The sequence below is a fragment of the Penaeus vannamei genome, chromosome 18 (genome assembly GCF_042767895.1).
Source record: "Penaeus vannamei isolate JL-2024 chromosome 18, ASM4276789v1, whole genome shotgun sequence".
Taxonomy (NCBI): Eukaryota; Metazoa; Arthropoda; class Malacostraca; order Decapoda; family Penaeidae; genus Penaeus; species Penaeus vannamei.
In genome coordinates this window covers 15,624,511-15,637,010 of record NC_091566.1, presented here as the reverse complement: position 1 = coordinate 15,637,010, position 12,500 = coordinate 15,624,511, and positions in this window count along the sequence as shown.

Sequence of the window (12,500 nt, the reverse complement as noted above, 5' to 3'; positions counted from 1 at the left end):
AGCCATGTGATACGCCTTATGTTGCGGAGTTTTCGACCATCATGTTTTGAGAAGATGAGGCTGGCCACACGCTGTCTAAAATTGTTTAGATGTTTGAGCATATGTTAATAACAAAGGAGGGACTTGTAACTTAAAATTGTGTGGCATAAGTACCCTTCCTACAGTAATCTGATATTATTATGATTTTTAGAATTATTTACCAAAGAATTATGTTTTGTTTCCTTTTCATGTGATGAAAATAATTAGTCTTTAGTTATTATTATCATTATTACTATCATCATTTTCATTATTACGATGATTATTGTCATTATTATCATCTTTATCATCATCCTTCCTTCCCCCTTCCTCATCCTTTTTTGCTTCTCGGTAATGCTGTCTCCCTTTTTCTCTTCCTTCTACTACCCCCCACCTCACCCCCGTTTTTGTATTGATGTATATTATTTATTTATTTTTATTTTATTTATTTATATATATATTTTTTTTTACCAAGGATCAATTTCCCTCATTAATCAAGCAGATTACTGGTCCATTTTGTCTTGCTGTTTAAAAAAAAGGAAGAAAAGGATTTTTTTTTTTTTTATCATCACTAGTTTCTCTTCTTTTTCATTTCAGAGAAACTTGGAAGACCTGCAATATTTGTTTGATCTTGGTTCTTATAATCAGTAGTATGAAATTGCTAATGATATTAATTTTATCATTAATTATCATCACCAGTACCTCTACCATCTTCATCATTATCATCATCGTCACCTAGATATATATTATGACATTCTTTAAAATCAACATTCTCATTCACTTTTTATCTAATGACCTGAATCTCTTTTGAACATCACGCAAAAGCCAATCTATAATAACTTAATTAGTGTGTCCTGATTTGCATATAACTTGACGTCAGAGCTATAATTATAACGCGAAGGTAGAGACACGGCATAAATGTCCCTAATCACTGTAAAGTAATATTTGCCTCGAAAAGTCTAACGTGAATATCAAGTTAATCTCTAGCAAGGGAAGATTTTTTTAGATGGGTTAACAAGATTAAAGATTAAGAGTTATCAACAATGTAAAGTAAGGATATGTTATGAATTCCATGTTAAGTATACATTACTATGAGTATTAATTCTGTATCAAGTAAGAATCAAGGAGATAGAATTTGTTATTACTGCAGTATTAAGTCTGCGATATCTAGTCGAAAACAACAACTCGCTGAGAGAGAGAGGAGGAGAGAGAAAGGAGATAGGTAAAAGAGAGAGGAGCGGGAGAGACAGAGTGAGAGGGGGGGGGTAGGAAGGTAAAGAGAGGGAGAGAGGTAGGAAGGTAGAGAGAGAGTGAGGGGGAGATAGAAAGGAAAAGAGACATTTAGAGAGAGAGAGAGAGACAGAAAGGGAGATAGAAAGGAAAATAGACAAAGAGAGAAAAAAGGAAAAAAATAGAAGAGAGAGAGAGAAAGGGAGAGAGAGAGAGATGCAGAGAAAGAGGAAGGAAGAGAAAAAATTGGAGAGAGAGAGAAAGAGAGAGACAGACAGAGAGAGAGAGATGAAGGGAAAGAGAGAGAAAGAAAAAGAGAAAGGGGGAGAGAGAGACAAAGAAATGGAGAGAGAGAGAGAAAGAGAAAAGGAAGGGAGAGAGAGAGAGAGAGAGAAAGAGGAAGGTAGAGAGAGAGGGGGGGATATAGAAAGCAAGAGAGAGAGAGAGAGAGAGAGAGAGAGAGGAAGGGAAAGAGAGAGAGGAAGGGAGAGAAAGAGAGAAAGAAAGAAGAGAGAGAGAGGGGGAGAGAGAGGGAGGGGGGGGAGAGAGAGAGGGGGGAAAGAGATAGAGAGAGGGGTGAGAGAGAGAGAGAGAGAGAGAGAGAGAGAGAGAGAGAGAGGGAGGGAGAAAAAGAGAGAGATAGAGAGATAGGAAGATAGAGAGAGAGAGAGAGAAATAGAGAGATAGGAAGATAGAGAGAGAGAGAGAGAGAGGTAGGAAGGTAGAGAGAGAGAGGTAGGAAGGTAGAGAGAGAGAGGGAGAGGGAGATAGAAAGGAAAAGAGGCAATTAGAGAGAGAGAAGGAGAAAATAGAAGAGAGAAAAAGGGAGACAGAGAGAAATGCAGAGAAAGAGGAAGGGAGAGAGAAAAAGAGAGAGAGAGAAAGAAAAAGAAAAAGGGAAAGAGAGAGAAAGAAAAAGAAAAAGGGAAAGAGAGAGAAAGAAAAAGAAAAAAGGAGAGAGAGAGAAAGAGAAAAGGGAAGGCAGGGAGAGAGAGAGAGAGAGAGAGAGAGAGAGAGAGAGATAGGGTGATAAAAAGCAAGAGAGAGAGAATTAGAGAGAGAGAGGAAGGGAAAGAGAGAGAGTGAGGGGGGAAGGGAAAGAGAGAGAGAGAGAGGAGAAGGAAGAGAGAGAGAGAGAGATAGGAAGGGAAGGAGAGAGAGATAGGAAGGGAAAGAGAGAGAGAGAGAGAGAGAGAGACAGAGAGAGAGGGAGGGAGGGGTGGTAGAAAGAGAGAGGGAGGGAAATGGAAACGAAGAGATAGAGAGAGAGAGGTGAGGGGAGGGAAAAAGAGAGAGAGAGGGGAGAAAGAAGAGAGAAGATGGATAGAGAGAGAGAGAGAGAGAGAGAGAGAGAGAGAGAGAGAGAGAGAGAGAGAGAGAGAGAGAGAGAGAGAGAGAGAGAGAGAGAGAGAGAGAGGGAGGAGGGAGGCAGAGAGAAGAAAGAGAAAGAGTGAGTGAGACAGAAAGATTGAGAGAGAGAGGAAGAGAGAGAGAGAGTATGAGAGGAGAGAGAGAGAGGGGGGAGGGAGACAGAGAGAGAAAGAGAAAGAGAGTGAGAGAGAGAGAGAGAGAGAGAGAGAGAGAGAGAGAGAGAGAGAGAGAGAGAGAGAGAGAGAGAGATAGAAAGAGATAAAGAGAGAGAGGGAGGCAGAGAGAAAAAGACATAAAGAGAGGGAGAGAGAAAGATTGAGAGAGAGAAAGATTGAGACAGAGAGGAAGAGAGAGAGAAGGAGAGAGACAGAGAAGGAGAGAGAGAGAGAGAGAGAGAGAGAGAGAGAGAGAGAGAGAGAGAGAGAGAGAAATCATAAAATCATAAAATCTTCTGAGGTGTCCCTGGAACCTCTCACAAATAGGACGACGACGATAGAATGAATTCTGAATCTTGGCGAATTCCAATGACTTTCTTCTCGACTGATTTTGGTTCTTTCTCTTCGTGGAAAAGATGATTCATTGTTAGATATTCACTTTTCCTGAAAATAAGTGGGAGGTGAGTGAATCTTTACAAGAGACCTGTGATATTTATCTTTGTGAATTAATGCTAGCGTTATTTCAGATGGAAAGTGCTCCCTATGGATTATAAAATTCTGAAACCAGTTGTGTTCATTGATTTATATATATATATATATATATATATATATATATATATATATATATATATATATATATATATATATATATATATATATATATATATATATATATATATATATATACGTATATATATATATATATATATATATATATATATATATATATATATATATACGTATATATATATATATATATATATATATATATATATATATATATATATATATATATATTTAATTTTCATAAATTATTTTACTAATATCAAGGGAATTTAGTTTTCAGCATAAAAGGCTGAAACTATTGTGATTTATAGGAATTTTGTCTATATATGATCAGTTTAGTTTTCATGAATCAATTTACTACCACAAAGAAAATTTATTTTTAAACACTATCAATTAGTTGTAAAGTAATAATCAAACAATAATCGATATTTTAGATTTAATTGTGAAATCTAGCAATCTATGTACATGTACCGCCAATCTATGTCTGTTCATCTATATTCATTTGGAAATTCTATAAAATGCCCAGCTATGCCTTTTTGTTTTAATTTTCTTCCTCTTCTTTTGTCTTCTTCTTCTCCTTCGTTTCTTTTTCTCCTTCTTCATTTTTCTTCTACATCATCTTCATCATACCTCTCCTTCCTTTTTCTCTTTTTCTTCTCCTTATTCTTTAGTTTTCTTTATTATTTCTTGTACTTTATCATAACCATCTTCTTCTTCTTTTTCTATTTCATCATATTTCTCTTCTACTTCTTCTTCTTCTCTTCCTCCTCCTCCTTCATCCTCTTCTCTTTCTCTTTTTTCATAAAGGCAAAAAAGACCACCGCGATATCCATGCATCCATATCCATACAATGTGCTTGCAAAAGTGATCTATTACCATAATTGCCCTCATTATCATCATTATCATTGATGTAGTGATTATCTTTAACGTCATTACCCTTATCATTTCAATAATGATGTCATTATTATTTTTATCATTATCATTACTATTATCCTCCTTTTTCTCCTCCTCCTCCTTATCATCATCATCACCATTATCATCATTATCAACGTTATCATTACTGTTATCATTATCATTATTATCATTACCATTATTATCCTCCTCCTCCTCCCTGTCATCATCTTCATCACCATTATCATCATTATCATTACTGTTATCATAGTCATCTCTATTTTTATCCTTACTATTATCATCATCATCCTTTTTTTTTTTTATTGCAATCATTTTGATTTTCATTATTACGAATGTTATCTTTATTTTCATTATTTTTATTACAATTATTATTACTATTACTATTATTGTTGTTATTATTATTATTATTATTATCATCATCATTATTATATCTTTATTGTTATTTTTGTTCTTTATTACCACTATTGTTTTTAGAGTTATTGTCACTATCATTTCCATTGTCATTATTATTATCATTATTGTTTGTTTAATCATTCTTATCGTTATCATTGTTTTTTGTTATTGTTATCATCATTATTATTATCATTATCTTTTCATCATTACTATTATCATCATTATCATCATTACCATTATCATTCTTGTTGTCATTATCATCATTATCATTACTATTAGCATTAGCATTATAATGATTATTCCTATCATCAATACTATTACCATTTCATTATTATCACTATCATTATTGTCATTGTAATTTATATCATCATTATTATTATCATTACTGTTATTACTAGTCCCAATATCATCCTTATCATTATTATCTTTATTATTATCAACATCAGTACTCGTAATGATACTAGCAGTAGTACTAGGACTGTATATTGTTATTTATTATTACTTTTATTATCATCTTCATCATCACCATCATCATTTTCACTTTCGGATCATTTTTTTATCATTACCATTATTAGTATTCATTATCATTATTATTGGTGGTAGTACTTATAACATCATTATTGTTGTTAAAGTTATCTCCCCTTCTCCTCTCCTCTCTTTATCCCTCTCTCCCTCATTCCCTCCTTCCTTCCTTCCCCATCTCGCTGCGCACCTTTCCCTCTATTTCTCCAACTATCTATCTCTATCAGTTTATCACTCCCTCAGCTGAGAAATTGTTTACTTTAACAGATTCTTGTTTGCGCCCCTGATGAGAGAGCCAGGCGCTGTGAGGAACTGCTCGGCGAAGTTATCGACAATAGCAGGAGATTTGAAGTGGGAGGTGGAGGTGAAGTGGGAGGTCGAGGTGCAGGTGAAGTGAAGTGGGAGGTCGAGATGGAGGTGAAGTAATGTGGGAGGTCAAGGTGGAGGTGAAGGGAAGTGGGAGGTCGAGATGGAGAAGAAGTAAAGTGGGAGGTCGAGGTGGAGGTGAAGTGAAGTGGGAGGTCGAGGTCGAGGTGAGATGAAGTGGGAAGTCAAGGTGCAGGTGAAGTGAAGTGGGAGGTCGAGGTGCAAGTGAAGTGAAGTGGGAGGTCGAGGTGGAGGTGAAGTGAAGTGGGAGGTCGAGGTCGAGGTGAAGTGAAGTGGGAGGTAGAGGTGAAGTGAAGTTGGAGGTCGAGGTGCAGGTGAAGTGAAGTGGGAGATCGAGGTGAAGTGAAGTGGGAGGTCGAGGTGAAGTGAAGTGGGAGGTCGAGGTGCAGGTGAAGTGAAGTGGGAGATCGAGGTGAGATGAAGTGGGAGGTCGAGGTCAAGGTGAGATGAAGTAGGAGGTCCAGGTCGAGGTGGTGATGAAGTGGGAGGTCGAGGTGCAGGTGAAGTGAAGTGGGAGATCGAGGTGAAGTGAAGTGGGAGGTCTAGGTGAAGTGAAGTGGGAGGTCGAGGTGAAGTGAAGTGGGAGGTCTAGGTGAAGTGAAGTGGGAGGTGGAGGTGAAGTGAAGTTGGAGGTTAAGATGAGATGAAGTGGGAGGTCGAGGTGCAGGTGAAGTGAAGTGGGAGGTCGAGGTGAGATGAAGTGGGAGGTCGAGGTGAAGTGAAGTGGGAGGTCGAGGTGAGATGAAGTGGGAGGTCGAGGTGAAGTGAAATGGGAGGTCGAGGTGCAGGTGAAGTGAAGTTGGAGGTGGGGGTGAAGTGAAGTGGGAGATCGAGGTGAAGTGAAATGGGAGGTCGAGGTGAAGTGAAGTTGGAGGTTAAGATGAGATGAAGTGGGAGGTCGAGGTGCAGGTGAAGTGAAGTGGGAGATCGAGGTGAAGTGAAATGGGAGGTCGAGGTGAAGTGAAGTGGGAGGTCGAGGTGAGATGAAGTGGGAGGTCGAGGTGCAGGTGAAGTGAAGTGGGAAGTCGAGGTGAGATGAAGTGGGAGGTCGAGGTGAAGTGAAGTGGGAGGTCGAGGTGAAGTGAAGTGTTAGGTCGAGGTGAGATGAAGTGGGAGGTCCAGGTGAGAAGTGGAAGGTCCAGGTGCAGGCGAAGTGAAGTGGGAGGTCGAAGTGCAGTTGAAGTGAAGTGTGAGGTCGAGGTGCAGGTGAAGTGAAGTGGGAAGTCGAGGTGGAGGTGAAGTGAAGTGGGAGGTTAAGATGAGATGAAGTGGGAAGTCGAGGTGCAGGTGAAGTGAAGTGGGAGTCGAGGTGCAAGTGAAGTGAAGTGGGAGGTCGAGGTGCAGGTGAAGTGAAGTGGGAGGTCGAGGTCAAGGTGAGATGAAGTAGGAGGTCCAGGTCGAGGTGGTGATGAAGTGGGAGGTCGAGGTGCAGGTGAAGTGAAGTGGGAGGTGGAGGTGAAGTGAAGTGGGAGATCGAGGTGAAGTGAAGTGGGAGATCAAGGTGAAGTGAAGTGGGAGGTCGAGGTGAAATGAAGTGGGAGGTCGAGGTGCAGGTGAAGTGAAGTGGGAGGTCGAGGTGAGATGAAGTGGGAGGTCGAGGTGAAGTGAAGTGGGAGGTCGAGGTCAAGGTCAGATAAAGTAGGAGGTCCAGGTCGAGGTGGTGATGAAATGGGAGGTCGAGGTGCAGGTGAAGTGAAGTGGGAGGTGAGGTGAGGTGAATGGCAGATCGAGGTGAAGTGAAGTGGGAGGTCGAGGTGAAGTGAAGTGGGAGGTCGAGGTAAGATGAAGTGGGAGGTCGAGGTGCAGGTGAAGTGAAGTGGGAGGTCGAGGTGAGATGAAGTGGGAGGTCGAGGTGAAGTGAAGTGTGAGGTCGAGGTGAGATGAAGTGGGAGGTCCAGGTGAGAAGTGGAAGGTCCAGGTGCAGGCGAAGTGAAGTGGGAGGTCGAGGTGAAGTGAAGTGGGAGGTCGAAGTGCAGGTGAAGTGAAGTGGGAGGTCGAGGTGCAGGTGAAGAGAAGTGGGAGGTCGAGGTGGAGGTGAAGTGAAGTGGGAGGTTAAGATGAGATGAAGTGGGAGGTCGAGGTGCAGGTGAAGTGAAGTGTGAGGTCGAGGTGAGATGAAGTGGGAGGTCAAGGTGAAGTGAAGTGTGAGGTCGAGGTGAGATGAAGTGGGAGGTCCAGGTGAGAAGAAGTGGAAGGTCCAGGTGCAGGCGAAGTGAAGTGGGAGGTCGAGGTGAAGTGAAGTGGGAGGTCGAAGTGCAGGTGAAGTGAAGTGGGAGGTCGAGGTGCAGGTGAAGTGAAGTGGGAGGTCGAGGTGGAGGTGAAGTGAAGTTGGAGGTTAAGATGAGATGAAGTGGGAAGTCGAGGTGGAGGTGAAGTGAAGTGGGAGGTCGAGGTGCAGTTGAAGTGAAGTGGGAGGTCGAGGTTAGATGAAGTGAAGTGGGAGGTCGAGGTGCAGGTGAAGTGAAGTGGGAGGTCGAGGTGCAGGTGAAGTGAAGTGGGAGGTCGAGGTGAGATGAAGTGAAGTGGGATGTCGAGGTGCAGGTGAAGTGAAGTGGGATGTCGAGCTGAGATGAAGTGGGAGGTCGAGGTGAAGGGAAATGGGAGGTCGAGGTGAAGTGAAGTGGGAGGTCGAGGTGCAGGTGAAGTGAAGTGGGAGGTCGAGGTGAGACGAAGTGGGAGGTCGAGGTGCAGGTGAAGTGAAGTGGGAGGTCGTGGTGCAGGTGAAGTGAAGTGGGAGGTCGAGGTTAGATGATGTGGGAGGTCGAGGTCAAGGTGAGATGAAGTGGGAGGTCCAGGTCGAGGTGGTGATGAAGTGGGAGGTCGAGGTGCAGGTGAAGTGAAGTGGGAGGTCGAGGTTAGATGATGTGGGAGGTCGAGGTCAAGGTGAGATGAAGTGGGAGGTCCAGGTCGAGGTGGTGATGAAGTGGGAGGTCGAGGTGCAGGTGAAGTGGGAGTTTGCATGAAGAAAGCAGGCAGAGTGGATGTACAGTGTTTGCTTTTGGAATTAATTTAATTGTGCTGTGAGGGACTGTTCGTCGAAGTTATCGACAATAGCAGGAGAGGTGAAGTAGGAGGTGGAGGTGAAGTGGGAGGTCGAGGTGAGATGAAGTGGGAGGTCGAGGTGAGATGAAGTGGGAGGTCGAGGTCGAGGTGAGATGCAGTGGGAGGTCGAGGTGCAGGTGAAGTGAAGTGGGAGGTCGAGATGGAGGCGAAATAAAGTGGGAGGTCGAGGTGGAGGTGAAGTGAAGTGGGAGGTCGAGGTGCAGGTGAGGTGAAGTGGGAGGTCGAGGTAGAGGTGAAGTGAAGTGGAAGGTTGAGGTGCAGGTGAAGTGAAGTGGGAGGTCGAGGTGCAGGTAAAGTGAAGTGGGAGGTCGAGGTGAGATGAAGTGAAGTGGGAGGTCGAGGTGCAGGTGAAGTGAAGTGGGAGGTTGAGGTGAGATGAAGTGAAGTGGGAGGTCGAGGTGAAGTGAAGTGGGAGGTCGAGGTGCAGGTGAAGTGAAGTGGGAGGTCGAGGTGAGATGAAGTGGGAGGTCGAGGTGCAGGTGAAGTGAAGTGGGAGGTCGAGGTGGAGATGAGATGAAGTGGGAGGTCGAGGTGGAGATGAGATGAAGTGGGAGGTCGATGTGAAGTGAAGTAGGAGGTCGAGGTGAAGTGAAGTGGGAGGTCGAGGTCGAGGGGAGATGAAGTGGGAGGTCGAGGTGCAGGTGAAGTGAAGTGGGAGGTCGAGATGGAGGCGAAGTAAAGTGGGAGGTTGAGGTGAGATGAAGTGGGAGGTCGAGGTGCAGGTGAAGTGAAGTGGAAGGTGCAGGTGAAGTGAAGTGGGAAGTCGAGGTGAAGTGAAGTGGGAGGTCGAGGTGAGATGGAGTGGGAGGTCGAGGTGCAGGTGAAGTGAAGTGGAAGGTGCAGGTGAAGTGAAGTGGGAAGTCGAGGTGAAGTGAAGTGGGAGGTCGAGGTGAGATGAAGTGGGAGGTCCAGGTCGAGGTGGTGATGAAGTGGGAGGTGGAGGTGAAGTGAAGTGGGAGGTCGAGGTGAGATGAAGTGGAAGGTCGATGTGCAGGTGAAGTGAAGTGGGAGCTTGAGGTGCAGGTGAGATGAAGTGGGAGGTCGAGGTGCAGGTGAAGTGAAGTGGGAGGTCGAGGTGAAGTGAAGTGGGAGATGGAGGAGGAGGTGGAGGAATAATAATAATGATTATGGTGATAGTGATGATAAGGATGATGATAACAATAATGTTAGTATTAATAATAATAATAATAATAATAATAATAATAATAATAATAATAATAATAACAAGAAACAATCATAACAATTAAAATAAACACTGATTGCAATATTAATGAATATTACCATTATGATGATAACCCTAACAGTAGTAAGAATAGTAGCCGACCCCGCCCACCGCCGTCGTATCTCACAGACGATCCATCATATTTCCACACCAGTCGCGATGCTTATTTGTTATTTTTTGCTTTGTTTTGTTTTTTTTTTTCTGAGTGACGACTGGGACTGAAAATTTATCGACGGAACATGTTTAGTTCGTGTTTTAATGACGGTGGCGATTTGCATGACGAAAGCCGATTGAGCGGAAACATGGCAGGCAGAGTGGATGTACAGCGTTTGTTTTTGGAATTAATTGAATTGCGAGCGGTCGCGTAGGTGTGGCTTGGGGGAAGGGGGGGTAGATTGTGTGTGGGGGTGGGAGGTGTCTTGGGGGGGGGGGTGCATGTGTGTGGGAGGGTGTTATTGGCGCCGGTACATCTATTTCATCTAAAACGTAAACATACCTTGTCAATATAGATCAAAGAGTTCATTCATTTTGTGTGTGTGTGTGTGTGTTGCAATATATATAACCACCAAGAACTGTATTTAACAATTTCCCACTCATTCTACAGCAATTACACATGTTAGAAATTACTGCGTAGGATGAACTCGAGAATTATGGTGAGCCAAATTACAGGTAAACAGAAACTGAACAAGGAGAGGGAAGAGAAAGGGAGGAGAGGGGGAGGGAAGAGAGAGAGAGGAGAGTGGGAGGGAAGAGAGAGAGGGGAGGGGAAGAAGGAGAGTGGGGGGGGGGGGGGAGAGAGGGGAGGGGAAGAGAGAGAGGGGAGGGGAAGAGAGAGACGGGAAGGGAAAAGAGAGAGGGGAAGAGAATATAGACAGGGAAGAGGATGAGAGAGGGAGGAGAGAGAGAGAGAAAGAAAGGCAGACACACAGACAAACATACACAGGCAGAGCAAGAAAACATCATACACAAATCCACTATGACGTAAGCATCATCGTTATACTATATTACCATGATATTACCACCATGATGATATAACACACAAAGCCCAAGGCGAAGAGAGATTATTACGCTCTAGTTAGGTTTCTATAATAACTCCCTTCGCCGCTTACCAACAAAAGTGTTATTACGAAAAGAAGAAAATGAAAGAGGGTGTGAATTAGGCGAAGAAATGGTTATTAGTGTCGTAGGAGTATAATTTATCTCTTCCTGTCAGTGTTTGTCTTTCTCTCTCTGTTTTGTCTGTCTGTATGTTTTTTTTTTTTTCTATATGCCTGCTTGTTTGTTTATCTGTCTCTCTTTCTTTGATACTTTATTATCATTATCATTTTTATAATCATTATTATTATCATAATCATTGTTATTATTATTATTATCTATTTATTTGATATTTTGCTTTATTCACTCATGTTCCAAGGAGGAGACACGTTCGAACTTCATGTATTTTTATATTTCCAGGGATTTTACTACACTTTTCCATCGCTTTCTTGACCTGACCAAGAACACCTATCACCATTGGTATTGCCGTGGTGTTCATGCCCAAGTCTCTCAATTTCGATTTCTAGATCCTTATACTTTGAGAGTTTCTGTGTTGTTTTTATCGATGTGTTTCATTCTGTGGGGACAGATGTGTCAATGAGCTGACAAGTTCTCTCTTTCTTGTGATTAGCTACTATGTCGGGTCTATTAGCCTTGATTTCTTTGTCAGTTTGAATTGACATGTCCCAAAGTATAGTACATTCATGGTTTTCTATTATTACCTACATGTCGAGACATTTTAATATCCAGCTATGAGGGACGGAATTAAATGCCTTTTCATAGTCAACCCAAACTGTCGTCAATTTTTTTTCTTGATTTGGCCTCCTCCAATATAGCTTTATTTACAAGCAGCTGTTCTCTTGATTCATAGTTTCCTTTTCTACAGCCTTTCTGCTCTGATGGGAGTAAGTTGTTATTCAGCATGTGGCAGCAGGTTCTGTCTGATAAAATGGATGTCAATGTCTTATACATAGTGGGAAGGCATGTGATAGGTCGGTAATTCTTTGGGCTGTCGGTTTCTCCACACTTAGGGAGAAGGCAGGCAGTGCCATTGTTAAACAGCTTGGACATGTGTCTGGATTTGCTAGACAGTTGTTGTAGGCAAGTCGTCATGTAGCACCGGCAGATATTTTAAGCCAAAACTTTACTATGCCATTTTTACATCAGTATCATTTCTATGATTATCATGATCAATTCTATCACAATTATTATAATTTTCTAGTACTAATAGTATTAGTGGTTTTATCATTTTTATTGATACAATTGTTATTATCCTTATCCACAGTATCATATCAATATCATTTTCATTATCATGTATCATATTGGCATTGATATGTTCATCATTATTATTATCATTACTTCTATTTTTATCATTATGTTACTGTGATTTTAATATTATTTTATTGTTATCATCATTATCATTTTCATTATTTCTATAATTATAATTTTTTATTATTTCATTATTATTATTATTATTATTATTATTATTATTTTTATTATTATTATTATTATTATTATTATTATTATTATTATTATTATTATTATTATCATTATTAGTAGTAGTAGTACCATCGTCATTATTAATACTATTATCATTATTATCATTATTATTGTCATTATTATCATCA